At 39.9% G+C, this 25,103-nt stretch overlaps 1 protein-coding gene across 1 annotated transcript in view; it reads left to right on the plus strand.

Annotated features, from left to right (window-relative positions):
• FAM135B (family with sequence similarity 135 member B) overlaps positions 1–25,103 on the plus strand; it is a 212,955-nt gene that overhangs the window by 30,902 nt on the left and 156,950 nt on the right. The gene's annotated exons all lie outside the window — the stretch shown is intronic.

Below are 25,103 nucleotides of genomic sequence, written 5' to 3' on the forward strand. Positions count from 1 at the left end.
ATTTTACGTTTCAAAATATAAGAAATTTATATATTTTAGTGTGAAAACCACTGGTAAAGAGGGACAGGACTTGCTTCGTTGCTTTCAGCTGTTGACTAGGTATAGCAAGATTAATAATTTAATTATGAATTTGCCTAAACCTGAATTATTTTAGGCACTTCAAATTCAAGGCAGATCCCTGGTATTTCAGCTCTCATCTTTGGTAGTTAAACGTCTAGATGTGTATCACCATATTCATATGCCAGTTTGACACAGTACCTAGTGTCTGGGCTAAACCTGAGCTTTCTTTATTGAAGTCCTGATAGAAGCATAAATTGTGGATTACTGGATTTGAGGTTGCTAGATCAGATGCTGTCTGTGACTGAATATTGATTGCTCACATTTGAAATAATGCACCGGAAAGGAAGAATTCAATTCAATTAATCCTTTTTTTTTTTTTTTTTTTTTTCTCTTTTCTCTTTTATTTTTCACCTGTCCCGACTCATCAGGCCAGAAGGCAGCATTTCCTCAGGGTGGAGGGAGGATTTTAACATGGGGAAAGAGGGAAACAACAACTGATTTCTCATCCTGTAAAGAAACCCTTTCACCCAGGTTGTGCCATATATATGCAGGCCAACAAAATACACCTCCTAAGGTCAATTTTCATGTGCACCAGAGTTGAAGGAAGATGATATCTTTCATATCTTGTTCTTACAGCTCAGGCTAGTCCAAGATTCACATTTCTTATACTCTGCTGTGGTGGCTTGTTCATCTTGGGATTTTCAAGTTGATGACTAGCAAGTTTTCTGGCATTTAAAAAATCACGTTCATATGTAAGGGAGAGGTTGAAAGGACTTGAGTCAGTTCCTCTAAAGACTTCAGGTTTGGTCTGGTACTTTTATTGTGTGACACCAGTTTGTCTAGGCTGGATGTGCACTCTTCTCTCTCTTGTCCTGGCACTGTCCTTGCCCTCTGAAGTCACATATCTTCTGAGAATATTTCTGCCATGGTGGTAAGAAAATTATGAAAGTCCTCTGAGCTGAAAGTCAAGAAGGGAAGAAAAATCAATCTATTTAAGTTTGATCACATCATGGGATTTTTAAATATCTTTTTAGTATTTTGGGTTTCTATTCATTGAAGTGGTTGCTTATTTCTATCTTTCATGCAGCAACAGGAAAAAATTAAATAGAAGTTAAAAACTGGAATGCTTTTATTGGAAACCCTCCCAAATTAACAATATTTTTCCTAGGCATAGCGTTGCCCATGGGAATATTTTATTTTCTTTCCTTTTTAAAAAGTTTTTTTTGTTTTCCATTAAACCAAATGACTGGTTATTAAATCTCAAAATGACAATTAAACAACAAACCAACAATATCAGCATACCCAGCACCTCAGAAAAAGGAAACAAAAAGGTTCTCCTTTAATCCTGTCAGTAGTCATTTTCTTACACGATTTTTGAGACTTTGTCCAATCCTAGCTTCAATATGCTACTCTGACTTCCACTACTTCCTTTTGGGCACAGTGGTAATATTATTCAATACGTGGCTGCAGATTATAGGTATAAATTCACAGATGGGGGAATCATCCACATATCAGATGACATCTTGTGCATTTTCAGTTTTTACTTTATACTTCTCCACCTTTAATAAAAGAGACTTCTCTTTGTCCTTTTATTTTTTTCTAAAAAGAGTCTCTGTTTTTAAAGAGATGCTGCCCAACCAGGATGAAATTTAAGCAGAAAGGTTTCATATCAATGATCATGACTGTATTAAAAGAGAAGCTATCATATATCAGTGAGCCACATGATCATATCATCACAGAATGATTTGGGTTGGAAGGGACCTTAAAGACCATCTAGTCCCAGCCCCCCTGCCATGGGCAGGGACACCTTCCACTAGCCCAGGTTGCCCAAAGCCCCGTCCAACCTGGCCTTGAACACTGCCAGGGAGGGGGCAGCCACAGCTTCTCTGGGCAACCTGTGCCAGGGCCTCACCACCCTCACAGTGAAAAGAACTTCCTGATATCTAATTTAAGTCTACCTTCCTTCAGTTTAAAACCATTACCCCTCATCCTATCACTGTACTCCCTGGTGAAAAGTCCCTCTCCCCATCTTTCCCTTTAAGCGCTGGAAGGCCACTATGAGGTCTCCCCTAAGCATTCTTTTCTCCAGGCTGAACAACCCCAACTCTCTCAGCCTGTCCTCATCAGGGAGGTGCTCCACCCCCCCCCACCCCCCCCCCCCATCATGTTCATAGCCCTCCTCTGGACCTTCTCAAGCAGGTCCATGCCCTTCTTATGCTCTGGGGGAGCCCCAGAGTTGAATTCATTACTCCAGATGAGATCTCACAAGAGCCAAGCCGAGGGGGAGAATCACCTCTCTTGACCTGCTGGCCACACTTCTCTAGATGCAGCCCAAGGACACGGTTGGCTTTCTGGGCTGTGAGCACACATTGCTGGCTCACAGACAGTTTTCCATCCACCAGGTCAGTTTCCATCCACCTCCAAGTCCTTCTCCACAGGGCTCCTCTCAATCCACTCAATCCACTCCTCACCCAGCCTGTATTTGTGCTTGGGATTGCCCTGACCCATGTGAGGACCTCGCACTTGGCCTTGTTGAACTCCATGAGGTTTGCACGGTCCCACCTCTCCAGCCTGTCCAGGTCCCTCTGGATGGCACAGCCCTTCCCTCCAGTGTGTCAACCACACCACACAGCTCAGTGTCATCGGCAAACTTGCTGAGGGTGCACTTGATCCCACTGTCCATGTCACCAACAAAGATGTTAAACAGCACCAGTCCCAACACCAACCCCTGAGGAACACCACTGGTCACTGCTCTGCACTTGGACATCGAGCTGTTGACCGCAGCGCTTTGAGTGCAACCATCCAGCCAATTCCTCATCCACTGAGTGGTCCATCCATCACATCCATGTCTCTGCAAATTAGAGACAAGGATGTTGTGCAGGACAATGTCAGATGCTTTGCATAAGTCCAAGCAGATGATGACAGTTGCTCTTCCCTTATTCACCAACACTGCAACTCCGTTGTAGAAGGCCACCAGATTTGTCAGACACGATTTGCCCTTAGTGAAGGCATGTTTGTTTAGTGTAAGAAAAAGCAAGTTCAACACATTTCTCTACAGCCTGCAGGTCTTAGGACTTTAATATCCAGTACTTAGTGTTTATAGGAAAGCAGCAGTATGCTTAAAAATCCTGGTGGAAGGCCTCCTGACCATGCCACAGATGCTTTCAACTCAAGTAAATGAATAAATGCTTTACTGTACAAATCTGAAGTTGCAGACTGTTCTCCTTAAAGCAGTATCAAAATGCATTGCTGAACGACCTTGGCAGCTGGGGATACATACAACAAAGTACATTCACATGATGAAATTTTGAAAATTTGTCACGTGCAGGTGCACACTAGTTGGAATGGAAACTTATGCGTCATGCCATTTCTCTGCGCACATGGTATTCTTGCGTATGTCAGAGTTTATGTGACTGCACGTTTGTTAGATGGGTAGTTACATGCCTGTTATAATGGACATGAGTGGTTGTGTTCTGTTTTGAAAAACATATTTTATTTCCTAAATGAGACTAATGGTGATATATTGACTGCACTGAAACAGCTCATTGGTAGATGTGTTTAGAACACATGCCAGTTCAACTGACTAAATGACTGAATTACTAATGGGAGATTTTTACAATAAAAGAAAATAGCTTCTATTGTTCCCTCGATTTAGACTATGAAGCTAGACAAAATTCCATTGAAACATAAATCTCTACCATGACTGCTGCTGGCTAACAGTTGTGTTGATGTCCTCTTAGCAACAGTGAATAGCTCCTAAAATGGCTATATTGATATTTGAATATCTTCCTGGCACAAAAATTATACAGAGGGATGGGTGTGAGTTCTGAAATAGTGGGTTGTTTAAAAAAAAAAAAAAGATGTACTACAATATAATTTGTTTAATAGCTATGTGAAAAAGCAGATGTGCAGATAGTTTATTGAGCTAAATGAGGTGTTGAAAGGCTTAGGCTTTTGCTTGCTTGGCACATGCATACTTCAGTAATAGAAGACTTTCAGGTGGGCTGTATACAGGTTGTTTTCAGTAATTATTAGTTACGTAGATTATTAATGACTTGCTGATGTTGAAGTACCAGTGTGTTTTGTTTTAATGTACTTTGTGGTGTGGGCATAGGGCCTCATTTCCAGACTAGCTGGGCTTTTACAGATTGCAGTTAATGTGAGCTGCAGGTGTTCAGAAGCTCTTTAAAAGAGAGGTGAGCAAAGAGACTCCAGAAAAATTCTGATTTGTCTGCAGTGCTGTTGCAGCTGCTGCCCCCACACCTCATCTCACATTTAGAGTTAAGTAACATCAAAGCTCAAGTGCCATTCATGAGATTTCATTAATTTTAAATCCTCTATATGGGTAGTTTGATCACTAGAGAAGACTACCTTGAAGCAGAAATTAATCTGTCATTTCCCAGAAGAGAGGTTTATCAGTGTTGTAGAGGGTTTTCAGTTTTAGAATGTGTTTTTCTTCATTTGTTTTGATTGTATTATTTTGTATTTAAAAAAATTAAACTTTAATGACAATGTGGTTGGAGCTAATGTCTCTTGCGTCCAAACTCTTTAGCCTCCTCTTGGAGACAAATTTTCTCAGGTTTTTCATTATTTGTACACATTGGAACACAGCCACTGGCCAAAAACGGGGATGAACCATCCAAAAACTTCCCCCTGATCACAAGACTGTGAAAACAATGAATACCAGGCTCACTGTTCTGGTTTGGGAAGATGTAGGATATAAAGGTCAGCATTCTGCCTCTTGGGAGTGACCCTGATCTGATTTTTTTTCTTGTTTTTAGTAAAACTGCCCTGGAGAAGAGAAAAAAGTTCCACCTAGTATTTTTAAAATATTGGTATATGTTTTATATTTATTTCTTATGTGGTTAGAGTGGGGAAGGATAGAGTAACGAGAAGAACATTTTAATTTAGGTTGATCTTTATATTAGTCAGCCAGTAAACGTTTATCTTCTTCCAGTCTTCTGATTCATCCTTCTTTAGAGTCTTTCTCCTTGCTCATCCCTTTTACAACACAAACATTAGAAAGAACCCAGGAAAAAGGTGCTGATCTTTCTGTTGCAAAGGCCAGCCTATGTATATTAGCAGTGGAGAAAACAGTAAATTTACAATTAGCACATTAACTTATTGTTTTGATTTCAGAGCTAATGCTCTCCTACAGTTTTAAAACAAAGTTCTGCCAAGTAAGGAGATGACAGCTGCTGGTCAGTATTTTCAGGTTTCACCTTCTCTCAATATTATTTAAATGAGGCTCAAAATGTAAATGTAGAAAGTGGTTTAATTCTCTGGAGAAGCTTTTCAGATAGGACTGACTCTGTCTGACTATTGCTCCACATACTGCTTCAGTGTTTGAGCACAGGTATGTGTTTAAGTTTGCAACCTTAAGAGTCTTTTTCTCTAGTCTACCTCATAGCAATGTCATGAGGTCTTTCAGTCTTATTTCTTCTACTACTCTTAGCCCTGATTTTGGTATGCTATTGACACAGGCAAGGATTGAGAAGGGTACCTTCCCTTGGGCACCCTCCAATCCATCACCTTTATATCTTGACCCCTGGACCTCCCAGGCCAAAGACCCCTGTGGTTGTTGTATCACCAGCCTACAATGCTCATCTCTATCCCAGACTCTCCTTCTCTCTTCACTCTGCTCTCTGCATGTGCACTGCTTCATTTACCCTTCTTCACCCAGGACAGCAGGATTGAGAAGTACAGAGAGATTCGGGTGAGTCAGTGCAAGCTGTGTCTCACAGTTGTGGGCAATTCTGTGTAGGTGTTTGCCAGGGTCCTGTTATGAAAGCTCAGAGAGCTGCAGAGCTTCCACCTACTTCTCTCTTGAGACAGTACCTACAGCCCATCTTGGTTGATTGTTCTCATGTTGTAATCTCGACATTACAGAGTCCTGGGGTATAAGGAAAGGGCATCAAGGAGGTGGACCTGATAGCCTTTGTGTAACACTTGAAGGTTTTTTTCTTACAGTTACGACTGTTGAGTTATGCATTGAATTTTTACTCTGAAATATTCTTGCTCCTGAAGAAAGGGCCACAATAGATCTGTTGATGACTTTCTCTACAGCTGATGAATTTTTCTGCAGTTGATGACATTTCTCTACATATGCCAGCAAATATGGCACTTCATGGTACCCTTTCCCCTTTTATTCTTCCTGTTGTCAGAACACAGATGTGTAGTCTTAAATGCCCTGATTTAAGTATGTCCCTTGTTGTAGATTTACAGTCAGTTTAAACAGGCATCATGATTAGATTAAGCTGTCTGTCAGCATGGGGGGCTGTAAACGACTACAAAACTTAATCATATCATTAAAGATTAATCTGGGTTGGAAGGAACCTCTGGAGAAGATCTGGTCTAACCCATACACAAATCAGGGGCACCTCTGAAGGTGTCCCAGGTTGCACAGGGCCATGTCCTGTTGAGTTTTAAATATCTCCAGAGATGGGGATTCCATTACCTCTCTGAGTGAGTTCCCAGTGTGCAAGCACCACAGAGAGAAAATTATTTCCCTTACCTCTGATCATAATTCCCTTTGCTGTAACTTATGCCCATTGTCATCTAAGCTAAATATTTTCACTGACGTAATCAACTCTGTCTCATATATAAGGTGATCCTTGGTTATTTGTGCAGATTTCTCAGTAGACAGAGAATATTGTAGAGAAGTTCCTTATTGTGGAAAAAGAGAAGAGAACTTTGATGACAAGGATTTAACCTGTTTTTTTTGTTTGGTTTTTTTTTTTTTTTTTTAAATCCTGGGTGCTCTGAGTAGCACCTTTGATAGGCTAAAATTGCACCAAACCCAAAGCTTCTGCCAGCAGGTGCAGGTTCTTGGCTTTGCCCATATCAATCAGGATAAAGCAGAGGTTAGTAACAGGAAGAATCACTTCAACTGTTGAATACTCAGTTCTAGCAGACCCACCTAATTCCTCATCTGTGAACGAAGAAAGCCCAATAAATTAGTTTGAGAGTGTTGATGTTAAAATAACATGTGAAGAGAAATACTTAGATAAGTAGAGAGGGAACTAAATGATGTATAACTCTGCAGAGCTCAATAAGAGGATGAGAAGTCTTTCCTATGAATGGCCAGGATGAGAGCTCTTTAGCAGATAAAAGTGGCTGATTTTGAGGTGTCGCTACAAATCTTGTGTATTACATTGCAGGTTTGGCCCTTCATATGTGCAGTTGAGCATAGCTCTGTTGACTTCCCTCCATCTCCACTGCTTCAGGCTAGATGAGCATTTTGTCTTTAGTTTATTTTCATTTCTATTTAATGCCCGTGGCACAGTGATGTTGCAGTTACTGTGCAGGAAATAAAAAGTTGTATTGGGTTTTCATGGCAAGATTTTTGTAGTGGGGGGTTTCCAGGGGTGGCTTCTGTGAGAAGCTGCTAGAAGCTTCCACCATGTCCAAAAGAGCCAATGCCAGTCGGCTCCAAGATGGACCCACTGATGGCCAAGGCTGAGCCCATCAGCGACGGTAGTAGCACCTCGGACATAATGTATTTAAGAAGGAAAAAAATCAAAACTGCACAACAACCTGCAGTAAGAGAGAGGAGTGAGAATATGTGAGAGAAACAACTCTGCAGACCCCAAGGCCAGTGAGGAAGGGGGGCAGGAGGTGCTCCAGGCCCAGAGCAGAGGTTCCCCTGCAGCCCGTGGTGCAGCCCGTGGTGAGGCAGCTGTGCCCTGCACCCATGGAGCTCCATGGGGGAGCAGAGACCCACCTGCAGCCCGGGGGGGACCCCACGCCGGAGCAGGGGGATGCCCGAAGGAGGCTGTGACCCCGTGGGAAGCCCACGCTGGAGCAGGCTCCTGGCAGGACCTGTGGCCCCGTGGAGAGAGGAGCCCACGCTGGAGCAGGTTTGCTGGCAGGACTTGTGACCCCGTGGGGTCCCACGCTGGAGCAGTTCATGAAGATCTGCAGCCTGTGGGAAGGACTCACGTTGGAGAAATTCATGGAGGACTGTCTCCTGTGGGAGGGACCCCACGCTGGAGCAGGGGCAGAGAATGAGGAGTTCTCCCCCTGAGGAGGAAGGAGCAGCAGAGACCACAGGCTGATGAACTGACCACAACCCCATTCCCCAACCTGCTGTGCTGCTGGTAGGGAGGAGGTAGAGAAAACTGGGAGTAAAGTTAAGCCTGTGAAGAATGGAGGGGTGGGGCAAAGGTGTTTTAAGATTTATTATTTATTTTCTCATTATCCTACTCTGATTTGATTGGTCATAAATTAAACTAATTTCCCCAAGTCAAGTCTCTTTTGTCTGTGATGGTAATTGGTGAGTGATCTCTCCCTGTCCTTATCGTGACCCATGAGCCTTCTGTAGTATTTTCTCTCCCCTGTCCAGCTGAGGAAGGGAGAGATAGAGCAGCTTTGGTGGGCACCTGGCATCCAGCCAGGGTCTACCCATCACACAAGTGTTAAACAAATATCACAGATCAAACTGGAAGAAAAAATAGTGGTGACATATTCTACTTTCAGAAAATGTTGCTTTTATCAAAAAACCCCTAGTAATTTTACAGGAAGGTGTTGATTGTGATGAAATTTTGTTTTGAGGGGGAAAAATAAACAATATAACTGAAAGATACTGAAACACATCAGCAATGCCAAAATAATCTGTTTCAAAAAAATGGGTATTAGAGGTTTCTTTTCACTCCAGAACAACAGCAGCAACAAATATTATATACCTCTCAAAAAAGAAGAATAAGAAAATAAATCTCTCCCAAGATTGCTCCACTGAAAGTCTACCATAGGAAACTTCAAAATTCAGCATTGCTTCTAATTCAAAATCCAATTTTTACCTCTGAAAAAATGACCTAATATTGCTTTGTTTGGATCTAGCCTATGAACAATGTGGTCAGGGAGATTGCTCAGGGTCCCCATGCAGCCATGAGCTTGCGTTTGTTGCTTTCTCTGCTTGGTTCCCTAAATATAGAGAGAAATTTGACCCTGATGGAAGGATTAACAAATTATTTGCTGGAGATTTACTCCATGGTTTGTAATTTCACTGAAGGTCCTCCAAAATATTTTTTTATTTATATATATAGAATCATAGACTGATTTAAGGTGACTTCTAGTGACTTTGACACTTAGACAAAATCCCTGCTTAGAGCAGAGCTGCCTTAAAAGTGAGGTCAGGCTGCTCAGGGCTTGTCTAGATGAACTCTGAGTATCTCCATAGATGGAGATCCCTCAGCCTCCCGGGCCACCTGTTCAAATATTTATCGAAGAATATACATACAAGTATATGAACATTTCTGTTATTTGTCAACTTGGTTTTGAACTTCAGAGTTAATTTATTCTGCGTTTTTCATAATTTTCCTTTAAAACTTTCATTTTATTGTTTTTTTTTCTCCTCTTTTGCCTCTGCTTAACAGTAGATGAACATTTCTTTATCCTGTTGCATCTTAGATCTGGAATTTCAAGAAAAGAGCCATAAATTTGAAAATAAATCACATTTTCACCTTCTTTTTCTTCTTTTTTTTTTTTTTTTTTTGGCCTTTGTCCTCTCCCTTCTCTTAATCCATAGGGTGAAATTTATCACTGAAAGAATAAAGTATTTTGCAGAAATGTTTAAATGAAATAATTAGAAGAAAACACATCACAAATTCATTCAGGTTGGAGAGTTACTACAAAGTAAGACAGGTTAATATCTCCCTCTAAGTTTTGGAGTTTGGGTGAATGATAAGACAAGTAGAACTTTGCTAAAACCAGTTGAATCCTTCCTATTGGTAAGATGGGTCTTGACATCTCTTGGCATTTCATAGCAGGTTCTTAACAACTTTGGTAAATATTTAAAGCTTCATCTTTAAAAATTAATACAGCAGCCATCCCTGGTGAAATGAAATAATTGAGCCTCTAGGCACCACCATCACAATGCTGCTAATTAGAGTAATATCAGAGAAATACAGATGAAAGAATAAACTTCTAATACTGTTTCCATAGGACACTATAATCCATTGGTCTGTTTGGGGTCCTTTGATCTTTCCTCAGCTGCTGGAAGTACCCAGGCACCAAAGGAGACTGACAAGAACAGGCCTGACACTGCAATCATCTTTTGTGTATTTCCACCGCCCCCTCCCACCCCTTTCATGAGTATTATCTGCTTTCTGTTGGAAATTTCAGGTTGTTTTTTATTGGTTTAGGAATTTGTTCCATTTAATTTCCTTATAAAAAAGATAAAATCTCTTCAGTTTTAAATCTTTTATTAAGGTGCAATAGCTGTGGGTGCTGCCTAGATGGGTGCCACAGATGTCAGTGTCACTGGGAGATGACTTGGGACAGGTTTGCCTCATAATCACTTGTATGCACAGACACTCTGTGAGGAGGGCGCAGTGTGCCTCGCTGTGCGCATGGCACATGTACCTGGTAATCACAAATACTTGGCAGCTGGAGTGAGTTGCAGTGAGTGAGGTACCCAACCTCATCGAAGCTGGATCTGTCCTCTGACGACACTATTTTCCCTATTGTTCTCGAGTGAACATCAGGGTATCTTTCCATCTCTTCTCCAAAATGCTCTCAGAATTTTAGTGTGTATGTTGCATTACTGGCTTGGGAACACGCTTGCCCCAGTGCCCTGCATAGAGGAGGAGAATCCGTCCTGCTGCACCATAGCAGTACTCCCCATAGCCCTGTGCTCCAAGAAATTAATTCATTGCAGCTCAGAGAGCTCAAACTGGTGACAGCGTCAGCCTGCATTAACCAAAGGGAGGACGTGTAGCAAGTTGCTACAAGAGTTCTGATTTTCCTTTTGGCCATAAAAATCCCGCTGCTGTGAAGGTTTACAATCCACTCTGGTACTGGATTTACACACACACACACACACACACACACACACACACACTCCCTCCCAATTATTTTTTGATTGCAAAAAGTTGCTGTTGAAGATCACCTTGCCTAAGCAAGAGCTGGCTTGCAGTAATAAAGCAATAAATACTTCAACAGTCCAAGTGACTCGACTCATAATGATTTCTTCTGGTTGCCCTATGATATTTAGTGGAGATGTGGGTCTCTGCTCTCCCTGTATGTGGGAAAGAGTGAGGAGAGGCTCCATCAGCAGAAAGGACCCTCTGCTTCCCCAAGCCTTTTGAAGCAGGATTTCTGCTTAAATTAGGCAGCTTTTCTTGTGTAAGATAGGTGCAGTTCTCTGGAAGGCTGTTGTCTCTCCCACAACCTGAACTTCCAGTCTCATCTCGGCTTTTTTGTACTGTGGCAACATTCCCACTGTACAGCCTGTTAAATATAGCTGGGTAGTTGGAAGATAACTGAACGTTTGTTATAGCAAATGAGGCAATAAACGTCTGAGGTTATAACGGGCAGAAAAGTCAAGGTATTTATCAAATTGCCATGGGAAATAGCTTTTCCAAGCGTTAAGTAATAAACTTTCAATTATCATTTTTATACGACTGCAGAATGCATCTTAGATCAGATTTGCTTTTGTTGGTTCAAATAAGGTGAGAGGTGAAGTTGTTTTCCTCTGTGAGCAGAGAGGAGATGCATGTCCCTGTGTGTGCTGATGTACTCACAGCTGTGCCTCTACAGTTCTCTGTTACTCTTTATTTATTTATTTATTTATTTTAATCTTTTTTTTGGTTGTTCTTTTTCTTTTTTTTTTTTTCTTTTTTTGCCTGGGGACTTTCCCCAACCCTGGATTAGCTGACCTACATACTGATACTGAGGATTTTAGGATAATCCATTAAATGGCTCTTAGAAAGGTACTTACCTTTAGATTCAGAAAGATGATTATACTTTGTTGTTGTTATCACTGTAGCATCATTCTCTGTCTGATATGAATTTCCCAGCTGTATATTGGCTTTTCTGTCATCTTCCTTGTGGTATAAGAGAGAGTGATTTTCCCCTTCTGCTTACACTTGGTTTGACATGCTAACCATCAAAACACAAGCTCTGTTTAACGTTCAACCTCTCCCCAATTTCAGTGAAAGTCAAGTCAAGCCCAGATGAACTTTTCTGTAGAAGCAGAATTTCTGTGTCAGCTGATGAGGAAAAATATCCAAGGAAGAAAATCCTCAAATCCTCAATAGTAATATAAAACTAAAGCTCTGAAGTAGCTCCTGAGAGCACAAAGAGATATTGGAAAGACATTGAAAAGTTCTTGCAAGCTACTGAGCAAACAAACAAACCAATCAGAGGTAGGAAGTAGTAGGAAATTAGTAGTGAACAAGCTCAGAAATTCATTATGCCGTTGTATTATATGCCATCAATGGTGAGTATGCGCTTTAAATGGTTTATATTTCTTTCTCTTTAAATAGTTTTTATTTCTGTCTTTGTTTCTGAAAATAGGGCAAAAGTAATCGCAAACATAGAATAGTTTCTATAATGATAGAGGCAAAAAGACTGGTGTATTCAGCTTGGGGACGAAATGCCTGGGAGCCAGGGTGTTACTGCAGAGGGCTGGAAGGATCAGTACGGAGGATGGCTCTTGCTTTTTCTGGCTCTTGATCTCTAAAAATATGTTGCAGGCCTAGAAGGACCTTTAGTTTGATTGTTTATGAATATGCTTACAGCATTCTCTCTTCAGCACTTTTCTCCTGATATGCTCTTAGCAAACATTTCACTGCCTACACATAGCTATAGAATAAGGATAATAATGTAAGTTTACTTCCCAGAGGAATATGGAGATGAAGCACTGCTGAAATTCCCATATGGTGGGTTTTGTAGAACTATAAGTTTTGCCACTGATATATTTTCCCTACAATTAGGACTAGTAATGAAATACAGTGTTTATACCAGAGTCTTTATGCGTACATGTTCGTACATTTGCTCAGAAGAGGCCACACATGGTCGGTTTCTACTGAAATATCCCACAATTCCTTTAGCCAAGCCACAAAATTTTCTGAAGTGTAGAAACAATTTTTTTTTTTTTTCTCCTTTTCAGAGTTTATACTCTCCCCATCTTATTTTTATACAGCGCTGTTGTAATTTTTAAGACCTGCTATATCTGGAATCAAGTTCCCGCACCTGGCTGCTTAGCCAGCAGTTCACAAACTAGCCTTGTAAAAGCAGTCTCTTTGAAAACCTGCTTGTTAAAAAGCAGGCTTCCTCACAAACTTTCCAACGTACTGAATTCCCGCTGAAATCCAGTGCATTCTTTTATGCCTCCGAAATAGCTGGTGATTTCAGAGGGAGTCTGTGATGTGCTGTCTCTGTAGAATTACAACCTTAACAGCTGTAACATCACTAAAAGGCTTATTCCAGAGAAAGATCATGTCGTAAATGAGGTGTTCAAAGACTGAAAGTTCCAGCTGCAGCTTGCTAACTGTGCCTGCTGCCAAAAATGATAGTCCCCAGTAAAGTGCTACTCTCTCTACATTTACAGTTTTTCTTTTAAAATACTCAAATTTTAGAAAGCTTGAAAATAAAGGGCAGCAGTAAGGACTTTTGTTGGCTTCTAAAGTGATGACGTTTCAGATAATGAGGTCCCTGACAGATGAATGACTATAGTTAGATCTTTGAAGGTTAAGGACACTGTCATACTCTTGTCTCCTCTGTCCCTCTGTGGGAATTTTTTGCCTCATCAGCCAAGGAAAGTAGGGGTGGGAAGTATCTGAGGTTCCATTCAGAGTTCATCTTATTAGATAAAATATTGATGGAAGTGGTCTCTTGCTGAAGTGTGTTGGAAACTGACAGCACACGTGTCTTCTACAGCCTGTGCTCTAGCAGACAAACTTCTGTTGGAAGGCTGAGTGACAGACAAGGGCTGTTTAGAGCATCAAGACTAAAACTGTCAAAGCCAAAGCCAGGAATTTAAATGTGGGCGTTGCCAGGCAAGGCGTAAGGTGGTCATGTATAGTAATAAATGAGTGTTGACTACATTTAAGCCATGTATCTCCACTCTGGCCCTTACTGTGTTTCCTTCAGTCCCTAAGCCCTCTCCCTTTACAGCCTTTGTAACCACCATTTTGGGTTTGGGGTGAAAGCAGTCCTAGTCACTGCATTTGGGGTGCAGTTTGTTCTTTACTATGTTTTAAGCATGCCCAGAAGATGCTTTCTGGACTGGGCCACTCGAGGGTCCTCATCAAAAAGATACAGGTTTTGCAGGTGCTGTGTCCCATTCAGCTGGGAAATGGGAACAAAGCTGCTCAGCCCAGGCAAAATTATGTCAGTTGGGTCTTACACAGAATTGCAGGTACCAAGAGAGCTCCGCTAGTAAAAACTCAGATAAGGCACTGGATGGCATTGAAGCAGGGCAGTGAGAAGACTGACTCCTGATCTTAACTTTGGCTTAGTAGGCCTATAATACCAGAGTCATTTTGTGCTTCTGGTTTTTAAACGTTTATGAAATTTGGGCATTTTTTAATGCCTAAAAAACCCCATAAAAATTAAATTGAAGGTTAGTTTTTGTGCAGAAGATTCTACAGGCACAGTAATCTGAATGGAAGAGAAGTTGAATCATGTTGATTTTTCTTCAAAAGGGGTTGCTTCAGATTTAAGGCAGTGTTTTGTCAAGTTCCAAGGGTTAATCACATATTGTTACTCTGTCTCTGTAGGGCTTATTAAGATGGGTCTCCCATCTCAGCCCGGTGCTCTCAGGATACAAATTACAGACATATCAGAGAAATACAAACAAAAAGGAAGAAAATTCAACCTTTACAATTTCTTATCCAAAACACATTGCTGCCCTTTTTTTCATCTATATGTCTAATGATGAATCCATAAAATACTTTAAAAAAACAGTAGTTAATTTTAGACCTATTTTGATCTTAATACTGCTGTAAGGATTTGACTAAAGAAAGTGTATTGTTTGTTTCAGAGCACAAATTTGCATTGAGATGAAAATATCAATAATAAATTCCAGCTCAAACTGTGAATCTTCTAATGCTTTTCTAAATGAAATCCAGCATTGTGTCAGGGATATTTTTATCCCCCTGACACAGAAATCTTGTTTTTCAGAAGCTTTGGCTGCAGAAATAATAGCTTATTATACAAGAACAGAAAAAGACAAAATATTTTAAACATATAGTGGGAAATATCCTCACAGGTTATAAGTAGGCAAAAAAAACCCCCTTGATCTCAGTCAAACTGTACTGATATTCACTGGCTGAGCACCTGACTGTGATGTGAAATATTCCAGATATCATGTTGTTCAGATTCCATGCTGTTTGATAATTAATGTTCTTTGTAAATTATCAGCCCACAAACCCATTCAGCTTGACAGATTCATGAAAATATTTTTTCTAATTTTCAGAGTCATTTGTATCTTCTGAGCTTAATAGTGACATGTAGTTGTATGTAAAAGTTTTGAAAATAGCCATTTTACTGCTTTAGGGACCTTTTCTGGAGAAGGTTTTATTGATGACCACATTTGGAATGTTTCATAAATAAGATGCAGAATTTAAGATGTTTTTTATTTCTACAGACAAAGATATTTTTTTCTGGCTTAACATCTGCATGAAATAAGATTATGTGCAAAGAGTAAATTTCAGTAGAATCACATCTTACGGCTTAGTATACCTTTACTTTGACCATGCAAGTAGAAGCAAATGTCTTTCACTATCCTGAAAACAAACAAAAAAAAGCAATTCCCACACAAATTATTACAAGTTGTTCTATCTAAAGGAGAGACGTCTGGAAAGAGTGGTGAATGTCAAAGTCTACACTGTGCCAGAAGGGTGTACAGTGTTAAACGTGTTATTTAGCCTGCAAAGTTTTTACTTCTACAATACTGAAGTTGCTTTTGAATTTAATAGATATGGTATCGTAGTTCACTTGATGTTTCAGATGCTCAACGTCAAGTTTGTGTGAGAATCTGGATCACTAAACCAGTATTTTTTTGCTGCTCTCTAGTGTTGCTATTGATAAAGTTTAGCAGTGACCTCAGATGCAACTCTGGAGTAAGAAGGTGGATATAGTGGTTTCTGTTTTCTCATTTTTCTTATATCCCCAAATAGGTGCTTAACACTCACAGAGTACAAAGCTTTTCTGTTGATGCCAGCATGACCAAAATTTTACCCAACATCATTACTCTTATTGCAATCAGTATATTCCAGGAATCACTGGGCTATTACTCAGTGTGTGATGTTGTCTTTGCTGCCAAGATTTTATCTCAGAAGACACACAGATGGCGTGTTTCTGCATATAAACACAAAGTAAAAAGTGCTGGAGCAGCCTGAAACATGTTCATCCTGCGAGAGTTAGGTCCTGCAAACAGGTCCAACTCAACCAACACTGACTCTCCTTCGCAGGATCAGGGTGAGAGCCTAGACCAGGTGACATGTCTATCCTGGCCATATTTGATTTTATTACCTAGTAGCCTGTGTGTTGCTCAGCTGCTGTAAAGCATGAAACACACACTCCAGAAATGCCCTGCCATCTTGTGTCTCTGCTATCAGGACGTGATGGAAACACGACTGTCTTTTCCTATGACAGAAGTTGTAAATAGCTTGGGTTGCCTGTCTTCATCTGCTTCATAGTCATATTTATTCAAATGAAGAAGAACAGAACATTTCACAACTTGCTATTTATGGCCTGATGAAATCATGTGCCTGCCATAGTTGTGTGTTCTATCTGTTTTCCTAATTTTCAGCGCTGCGTGAGAATTACATTTCATGGATGTCTGGCTGCTAATAGGAGGATGAAATCAGAAATACAAGATGAATGTTTATTCAATACAAGTTTAAGATTTTGATTAAAACTACAAAGACTTGTTGAGACTTTTCCCCTTCACAGCACACTTGTTTTCAGATTTTAAGCTTTTTTCTTTTTTTTTTTTTCTTTTTTTTTTTTTTTTTAAGAGAGGAATCTTATGAAGTACTGAAAACCGATGTTGATGATGATAACGCGAGTTGGAGAAAATAAGCCTTTATATTTTCTTGCTCAGAATGACAGTCCCTCACTCCTGGGGAAGAAGTGGTTTGTTGCTTTGCTACTTTGTTCTAACAACAATTCACATTTCTTTAAACCAGAGGAGAACTGAAGTGCTCTCCAGCATGCATATATTTAATTTCTTTCTGTGAGCTAAAGAAAGCAGCTATTTTATAGCATCAAAACTGGAAACTGGTTGGAAACAGACAATATGTCAGTGGAAAATTTATTAACCAGAAAATGTAATTCCCTTTATTGGAAGATAAGTGAAGGACAATGGAACTTCTACCTGTGAATGGTCAGGACTTAGTTTCATGGTATAATTCCTGATGCATCTAGGATTTTTTTTTAAATTGTTTAATCTTACTTTTCCTTTCCACAAAGCCATTAGAAATTATGAAAATATAAAGAAGATAAACGAACAAAATTCCATTGAAAATTACTGAGAGTGATTATTCTGATGTTCAAACATGAAGTCTCTACATCAAAGTTTTGGATTCATTCTTAAATCTTATAATTTATTTTTTTATTTGAGTTATACAGTCTGTAGGTCAAAGTTACACTTCAGTGCCTAGCAGTAGTTTTTTGTTTGAGAAGTATATAACTGAAAATTCTGTTTCCTTTAAGGGGATTGGTTTGAGTTGTGTTTTGGAGAGCAGTGAAATTTAAAATTTAGAGTTCAAAATGCATCTTAGGTGTCTAAAGATGTGTGGATGTCTAGTGGTATTTTTGAGAGGCAAGTATCTGGTTCTTGATCAACACCCACTTTTCCAGAAGGGTGATTTCTCATGGGTCCTTAAAAAGTCTACATCAGAAATAATCACTGAGACTCCCCTACTAACCTGTGGAGAGAAAAGATATGACTCATTTCAGTGTAAAATGGATGTAGGAAAATGGGTCAGAGGAATCTCTTTCTAAAGGTGCCTACTATTTCTCTTTGCTAGACAAGCAACCCATATGTAGAGATAGACAATGTATATACCTAAAAGAGGTGAGGTGAATTTCAGTTTGAGAATGGGAAGCATTCCCACATTGAGACACCTACATTTAGTTGTTAATGCACACATCATATGTAGAGATCCAAACGTTTAAGCTTTCATTACAGCCAAAAGAGAGACAATCACTAGAGGCTGAATTAGTTCAGCTGGGTGACTGTTCCAGGCTAAGTTCAATCACTTTCTAGGCTTTATTTGTTTGTAGACTTTAGAGGAAAAATTCAGTTGCCTCACCATAAATGTGCAATGCTGTTTGAGAGGCTTTAGGATGCCTCATCTGGCATTTAGCTGCTGCTTCAAAAAGAAAGAGCACTTGTTTACATCATGGGTAAACTGCCAGTTGTGAATAAATGTCTTATTTTGTACCTCAGGGGGTATAAAATGGTACCAGCCATCTATATTTAGGCATAAGAATTTTTCCCTAGGTGTCCGCTTGCTATTGAAAATAGAGCTTTAATAATTTCTTATACAGTATCATGGGTGAAAACAGTATTGGTTTGATATTCTGGTTACGCATTTGCATCTGCAAGATGTGCAAAGTTGCCCTTTTCCCAAAATACCTTATTTAGGTATAAAAATTCACAGGGGTCAAAACGAGAGGCAAAAATGCCATTGTTTCTAAGAAGGCAATAAAAAGACCTTGGAGGCCCTCCATTCACTACATCTTGTTAAGTTTCAGATCAAATCTGACAAGTTTGCTCGCACAACAAGCTAGTGTCTAGAATTCAGAGTGAGATGCAGACATGGAGATAGTTTCAGCTCTGCAGGCCCTTCATCACTTCTATTGTAGTCTATGGAAATAAAATTACGCTTCTGACAAAAAACATACAGAATTTTAAAATTGCCTAGACCCTCTACAGCAGAGGTAAAATGAGGTCATAAGAAATCCAATAAATACGCTGGGTTTTGTTCATGTTTTGTTAAGCTGCATATAGCACTGGGTGCACTGTAAGTTCTCCTAATGTACTACACACTGAGTGTATTTCTAACACAAAAATCAAAACCAATGGGGGTTAAGCATTTGATTGTGGGTCACCAGGAATGATTAATCTTACTAAGAATTGTGCTGTGAAAAACCCTCAGGAAGAGAGCAGATATTTGTGCTAAATATGTCTGCTCTGAACAGAGATGTTCACATGACAGGGACTTTTATTTAGATGTTGATGTCCCTATTTTCGCTTATAGCTTTATGATTAACTACATTTTCTTGACTTCAGTTTCACGCACAGCTCACTTTCTTGTTTGGAGACTGAGGAAACACGCTCTGCTTGTTTTAATATAGATGCTTGATCTGTGCCTGACAGTCATGTCATGTCTTGCTCTAGAAGCTGTTAGTGCTTCTCCTAAGCTGAGTCTTCATTCCTAAGAGATCTTGAATGTTCCCTGTAAGGTATGTAAATACAAGGATCTCAAAAATTTATCAGGCTCAGGATTAGGAGGCTAGTCTTCTACAGCGAATTCAGTTACTTAGGAAATACTGTCAATAATTTTTGAGATGATACTTTATTTCAAACTAGTAAGAAGCAAATGATCTGGTAAGTTCCAATGTGCCAGTGGAAATCTGAGTAGTGTTGTCTTTCAGGTTGGCATAAAACTAAAAACTTGGGCTGTATCTCATCCTTGTTTGCTAAAGATTCCTGCTTTGAATAAGAAGAAATTAATCCAGAATGCTGTCCCAGTTTCTGCTTGGGTGATGAAATGTAGTCGGCTTGTAGATAACCTCTCTGCTTCTGATTAGGCGTTTTATTCTCACTGAATTCCTGGCCTGGAATACCTGAAGTCATTTTGGTTTGGTTTTTTTTAGCTCAGGAGCTTGGTATGTGATTGTGTAATTGCAGTGTTGTACAATTGCAGTGTTGTGGTGATATATATTTTCATCAAGATATTCTTGTTCCTGGAATTGAATTGTATTAGTGAAATGGGAGCAAAAGAATCAAAACAACACCTTTGCTGGCTTCAAACTGGTCACAGGGGGTACATGGCTTTGGAAGCGTCGCTTCATTTTGCTAAAATTATCTCACACAGTATGAAAAGGTCAAGCAGGAAACACTTTCATTTTATTTTTTTTTTTTCAGGCAGAGTTACATCCTTTCATCTTTTTGTTTCTGAAACTTTTTGACAATATCCAGCTGGACCAATGGATAACAGGTAGCATCTTCGTACAGTGTATTTTCAATGGATGCGTGTTTAATCATCTAAACACATGGAAAGAGTGGTAGTAAACTTTCTGTCCTTACTGCAATGATAAAGCAGGACTTTAGTTTGGGAAAGCCATGTAGCTGGAAGAATTCCTCCATAATTTCTAAATTTGCAATATTCTCATGTGATGTTTTTCTAGAATCTTTTCCCATGTTATGCCTGAGTATAAATATTTATATGGAAAGTGTTGGAGATTATACAAAATTACAGTCTTTGGATTGAAATTGTGTGTCTGCATTACCTAAACCAAAACAAAAATAAATAAATGGAGTTCCGAGGTAACTATCTGTAAACCATGGCAATCTAGCAAAAGCAGTCATCACTGCTATAGTTTAAATAGTCCAGTAGCCAAAACACACTTAGTACTGCTATATGGCAGTGATCAAGAAAAATAATGAAATGTTCATTAGGTTTTTTAAGTATTTCTGCAACATGGCATACAGTGTCCCTCTGAACACAGAGTTTTGGCAAAAGCTGAAAAAAAAAAACCAACAAAAAACCCCAAAAAACAGGCAAAAAAATTACCCCTTCTTTATTTTGCTTGTCAGGAACAATAGTCTGACAACAAGATTAGGAAGGACAGTCGAGTGGATCTAGGAGGGAGAACTTCACCTCAGTGTTTTGAAGATGTCTATACAGGCTTGTCCTCATAAAGTCACCAGACTTCGGTACCTGATGGGGTTTCTCACATGAATAACCATACGAAATTTCTTCTGCCAGCTACATTCTTTCCCCAGCTTTCTTTCGTGACCTGCTAGAATTGGGATACTGAGTGAAGAGGAACCAGTATGGTTTTGCTGTGTGTTTTTCTATATTGCCTTAATTCTCCAGTGACTGTTACTGGAACTGCTGCCCATAATTTTTATATTTTGCAATACCATTGATGTTGTAATGAAGAGATTATAAAGACTTTTAAGTCATTCTTCTCTGTCTCAAAACTGGAGCGATCATGAGGTTCAAACTCTGCGGCTTCCAGCTTCCAGCTTTGCTATTGACATCTTCTGACATGATTGTCCTGTGCATTGTCCTGTCTGAGAAAGAGAAGTTAGGAGAGAGCTTACACACTTACCTAGACCAAGAAAATTCTGAAGGAGCTTTAAACTTTTTTTATAAGGCATTCAGTTAGTGACGGAAGGAGGAGGTTTGTACGTAACAGGCCTTTCCATTAGTTGTAAAGATGATCAATTCCCATAAAGGCCTCAATGGCCATTTGGATTCAAAATCAAATTACTTCTGTTACTTCATTATTAACCCCACTGAAGACCATGAAGGAGGACACTGTTCATAAGATTTCAGAATGTGGTCTGTGCTTCCGGCGGCAGAATAAGAGCCCTGGTCTCTGAGAGGAGACAGCCATGAGTAGAGTTAAACTCAGATAGAAAGTAGTGTGGTCTCATAAGTCCGCTCTGAAAGAAGAAAGTTGTTGCCCATGCCTCAGCAGGAAATTCTCTCCTGGGTGTAGAGCTGTTAGCAACGCAGTCCTCTCTGATTTTGCCAAGAAGCATCTCCTGCTGCCATCTGCTTACAAACTGAGGGCTATGTTTAAATAGTGGTCTCTTTAACTTCAGGGTATGGGTACCCTGCTTGCCTTAAACAAGCCTGTTTGGGCCCTGGTGCTGGCGTAATTTGTGACAGTATGTTGTTCATTACAGGCTGCAAAACAACTGCAGAGAAAGGACGTTTTCCTCCTGTGCATACCGTGCTGCTACTACCAGATTGTTACCTGCATCAGAAATGTGCGGTTTATTGCTGGTGTATGTACATCTGCAGCATGCCATGGACATCAAGTCTACTCACACTTAATCACTGCCAGGAAAGCAGAACTTCAAGGGGCATAGCAAGATGCTGCCTTTCTAGGAAGCTCCCTGTCTGTGTTGCCCAGGTTTGTTTGCCTGGAAGTATTTGGACAAAAGCCAAGAGGATTTCAGGGAAATAGCCCTGAGTTGGATATCTTTATCTTGTTAGCATATCTCCTTCTTCTTCAGGCACTGTTTGCTTTGCAACTCAAGTAAGTGTATTAAGGACAACACCAAAGCCAACACTTAGATGCTTTGGAGAATCGGTAATTTGTGACATGTAATGGGTTGCCAGTGCCCCCAGCTCTCCAAATGGAAATCCAGCTCCCTGTCCAAATGATCCTCAAGAGCTCAACATCCATCCTGCAAGCTCTTACTCATTTATAAAGGGTCATTAGCTCCATGAGATGACCAAGCAGCATGTTCGCAGTATGACAGGTTTGTCAGGCAAAGCTTGAGGGACAGCTGTTCTGAGGCTGGAATAAGAGCCAAGGACTCCAGGAAAAATTACAGCCCGTCTGTGAGGCAAGCTTTCTAGCTGTGCAAAGTCATCCTTCTGGTGAAGTTTACCAAGGTACTGGCTTGAATCTGAAAAAGAAATGTTTTTCTGGTTGTTTTGATAGACTCTGCTAGCCTCATTTTATTCAGCAGCTGTACCTCAAGCCCTGCTGGTTGGCTCCCTGTCTAGCAGTGGCTCACTTGGCCCTTTTTTTTTTTTTTTTTTTTTTTTTGTCACAGATCAAGCAATGTCATGACAGAGAAGTCAGCCTTTTCCTCTGTTTGTAAACCACTTAATTAGCTCTTGCTCTACAGCAAAACCTGGTGCAACTATTTATATCAACATGGCCTCAGGCACTTAAAAGAAGTCAACATTCTGATTATGGCTCTGCATATTTTATTGCCTATATTTAAATCATGCTGCACTAAAATGGCACCTGTTCCTTCATTACTGCATTCCAGTTTAATAGTTACTGATCTGCCCATAGAACCATCATGAAGCAAAATGGTCTACACATTCTTTACTTTCTATAGTAGTCAATGCCCCTTGGAATAAATATTTGTTTCAAATTTTGGAACAATTTGGAAATCTTGGAACAGAAATTTGTGTGAAATTTGTTAAATATTTTACAGCTGAGGATAGATAAAAAAAAATTAGGTTTGTTTGTTTGTTTGTTTGTTTTTTCCTGACCATAAAACATTATGCTGTATTTATTTCAGTATTGCAAATATTCCCTCTTCCAGTAGTACCAAGACCCGTCTACTGATGCTGCTCTGACTGCCTTTCTCTATCAAGTTCTCTTGCCAACATCCTTATCTTCTCCCTGCACTGTCCCAGCCAGTGGGTATTTTTGGTGATAATAATCGAACCCACAACTGTTTGTCAAGCTTTCAGTGCTCTGAGCTCTTGTCTTGCTCAGTGTGTGAGAGTATGACACTGCTTGCTGTGCTGTTCTCTTTTGGCTAAGCACCGAAACACACAATTCAGCTCCTTACAAGCATCAATAGCTTCGGTGTTTCATGTTTAAACCTTAATGCAGCTGCTGACAACGTTAGCAATTTCAGAGAAAATTATTAAGTAGAAATGGCTGTGTTAAGAGCCTTTAGCTTGCTCAAAACTTGGATCAAACAAGCATCAGAGAACCTGACTTGATAAATATGCACATCTTCTGAACCAGAAGAATCCTCTTTTTTTTCTGGGATCCCTTATCTCCCTTATAACACGTCTTCTGAAATCTGAAAAAGGGAAGAGACTCTTCTAAAAAGTCAAGATTAATTCCCAGAACTTGTCTGTCCTGAACACTGCAAGAGGCAGAAGTGGTTTTGTAGATCAGTGTCCGATCGTAACATGATGTGCGTGCATTAAGTAAGGAGAGATGGAGACTCCACGGCCAAACTTATGTTTGGCGTTTCCTGTCTTCTAAGCGCTGAACACCTTTCAACTCACTGATACTTTGACTGTTGATTCTAGACAGATGTCTACATCTGTATCATAAAAGACAAAATGTTTTAGGGGAAAAAAAAGGCAAAATGTTGTATCATTAAGTTTTGAGGATTTGCTTGGTTTTTTCCTTTATCCCTTTCAAACACACATAAGGCAATAGTACCTACAGAGACATCTGCTACTCTAACCCTTTTCATGTGCGATTCTGCATACACATTCAAACCCCTGTTTATAGGTGCAATTTTGCTATGAATTACATTCATCTAATTAGATGTGGACTTGGCTCATATATCTACGCTTGAGCAAATTACCTTCAGCTCCCTTGGTAGTCAGTACAGGTGTCACGGTCACATGAATCTTGTGGAGTGTATTTGCTAGATCTCTGTTGACTATAACGTCACTCTAAACACCTCATACATATGAGGGCATTTCTAGAGAGTGAGACAAATCTCATGGGCAAGTGTCTGTGCGCCAAATTTTTCACAAACAAGGATAATCAGGGCGATTAATGTACACTATGTACTCACTTAGAATGTCCTCAGAACATCTGAAGGAGACTGTAACTTGTCCAAGTGTAACTATGTAGTAAATCTGAACAGGCAAAATGCAATATTAGCATTTAAAATCTGACAAGGACAGGCTGAGTTTACAGCGCAGTTAGACTGTGCCATGAAATTTTTCATGACCAGAAATGGAAATGCAGTCAGAACTGTGCTAAAAAACATGAAATCCACTAGACTTTCACTGTCTGAGCTGTCACTAGTTCATTAGCTGTCACTAGTTAACAACATCATGGTGATGTTTAAGTCCCTCTGTTATCTACTTGGATTCTTTGGTGATGTCTCTGTAGACATGACAGCTTGTGTTCAAAAGCAGATAGATTCTTTATTCATGCATCATGCAGCCACATGGCTCTTACAAAAGGATGCAACTCATACATCTCCTTTCCAGCCCTGGATCACCTGATGCTGGAGTCTTTCCAAAGAGGATCTTGGTCAACTTGCTGTCATGTCCAGATGTGGCCTATTGAAAAGACAGACAGAACTGACCTTTAGGTGCTGCCAAAGATCTGAATGAGGTCAAACATCCTGAAATACTTCCAGGGACTTAGTATAGACTATGCCCATGCAGTTTGGAGATCAGTCAAGTATGAACTTGAGTAGAACATTTTTAAAAAAATAATATTGCAAGGCTTTTTTATTAGTACAGGAAAAATAACATGTGGTCTGTGTCCTGAAGAGCTCTAATTTCCTCTATGAAACCAACAAAAAAGCCCAGGCTGAGAAGAAAATA

Source organism: Athene noctua, chromosome 2 (genome assembly GCF_965140245.1).
Source record: "Athene noctua chromosome 2, bAthNoc1.hap1.1, whole genome shotgun sequence".
NCBI lineage: Eukaryota > Metazoa > Chordata > Aves > Strigiformes > Strigidae > Athene > Athene noctua.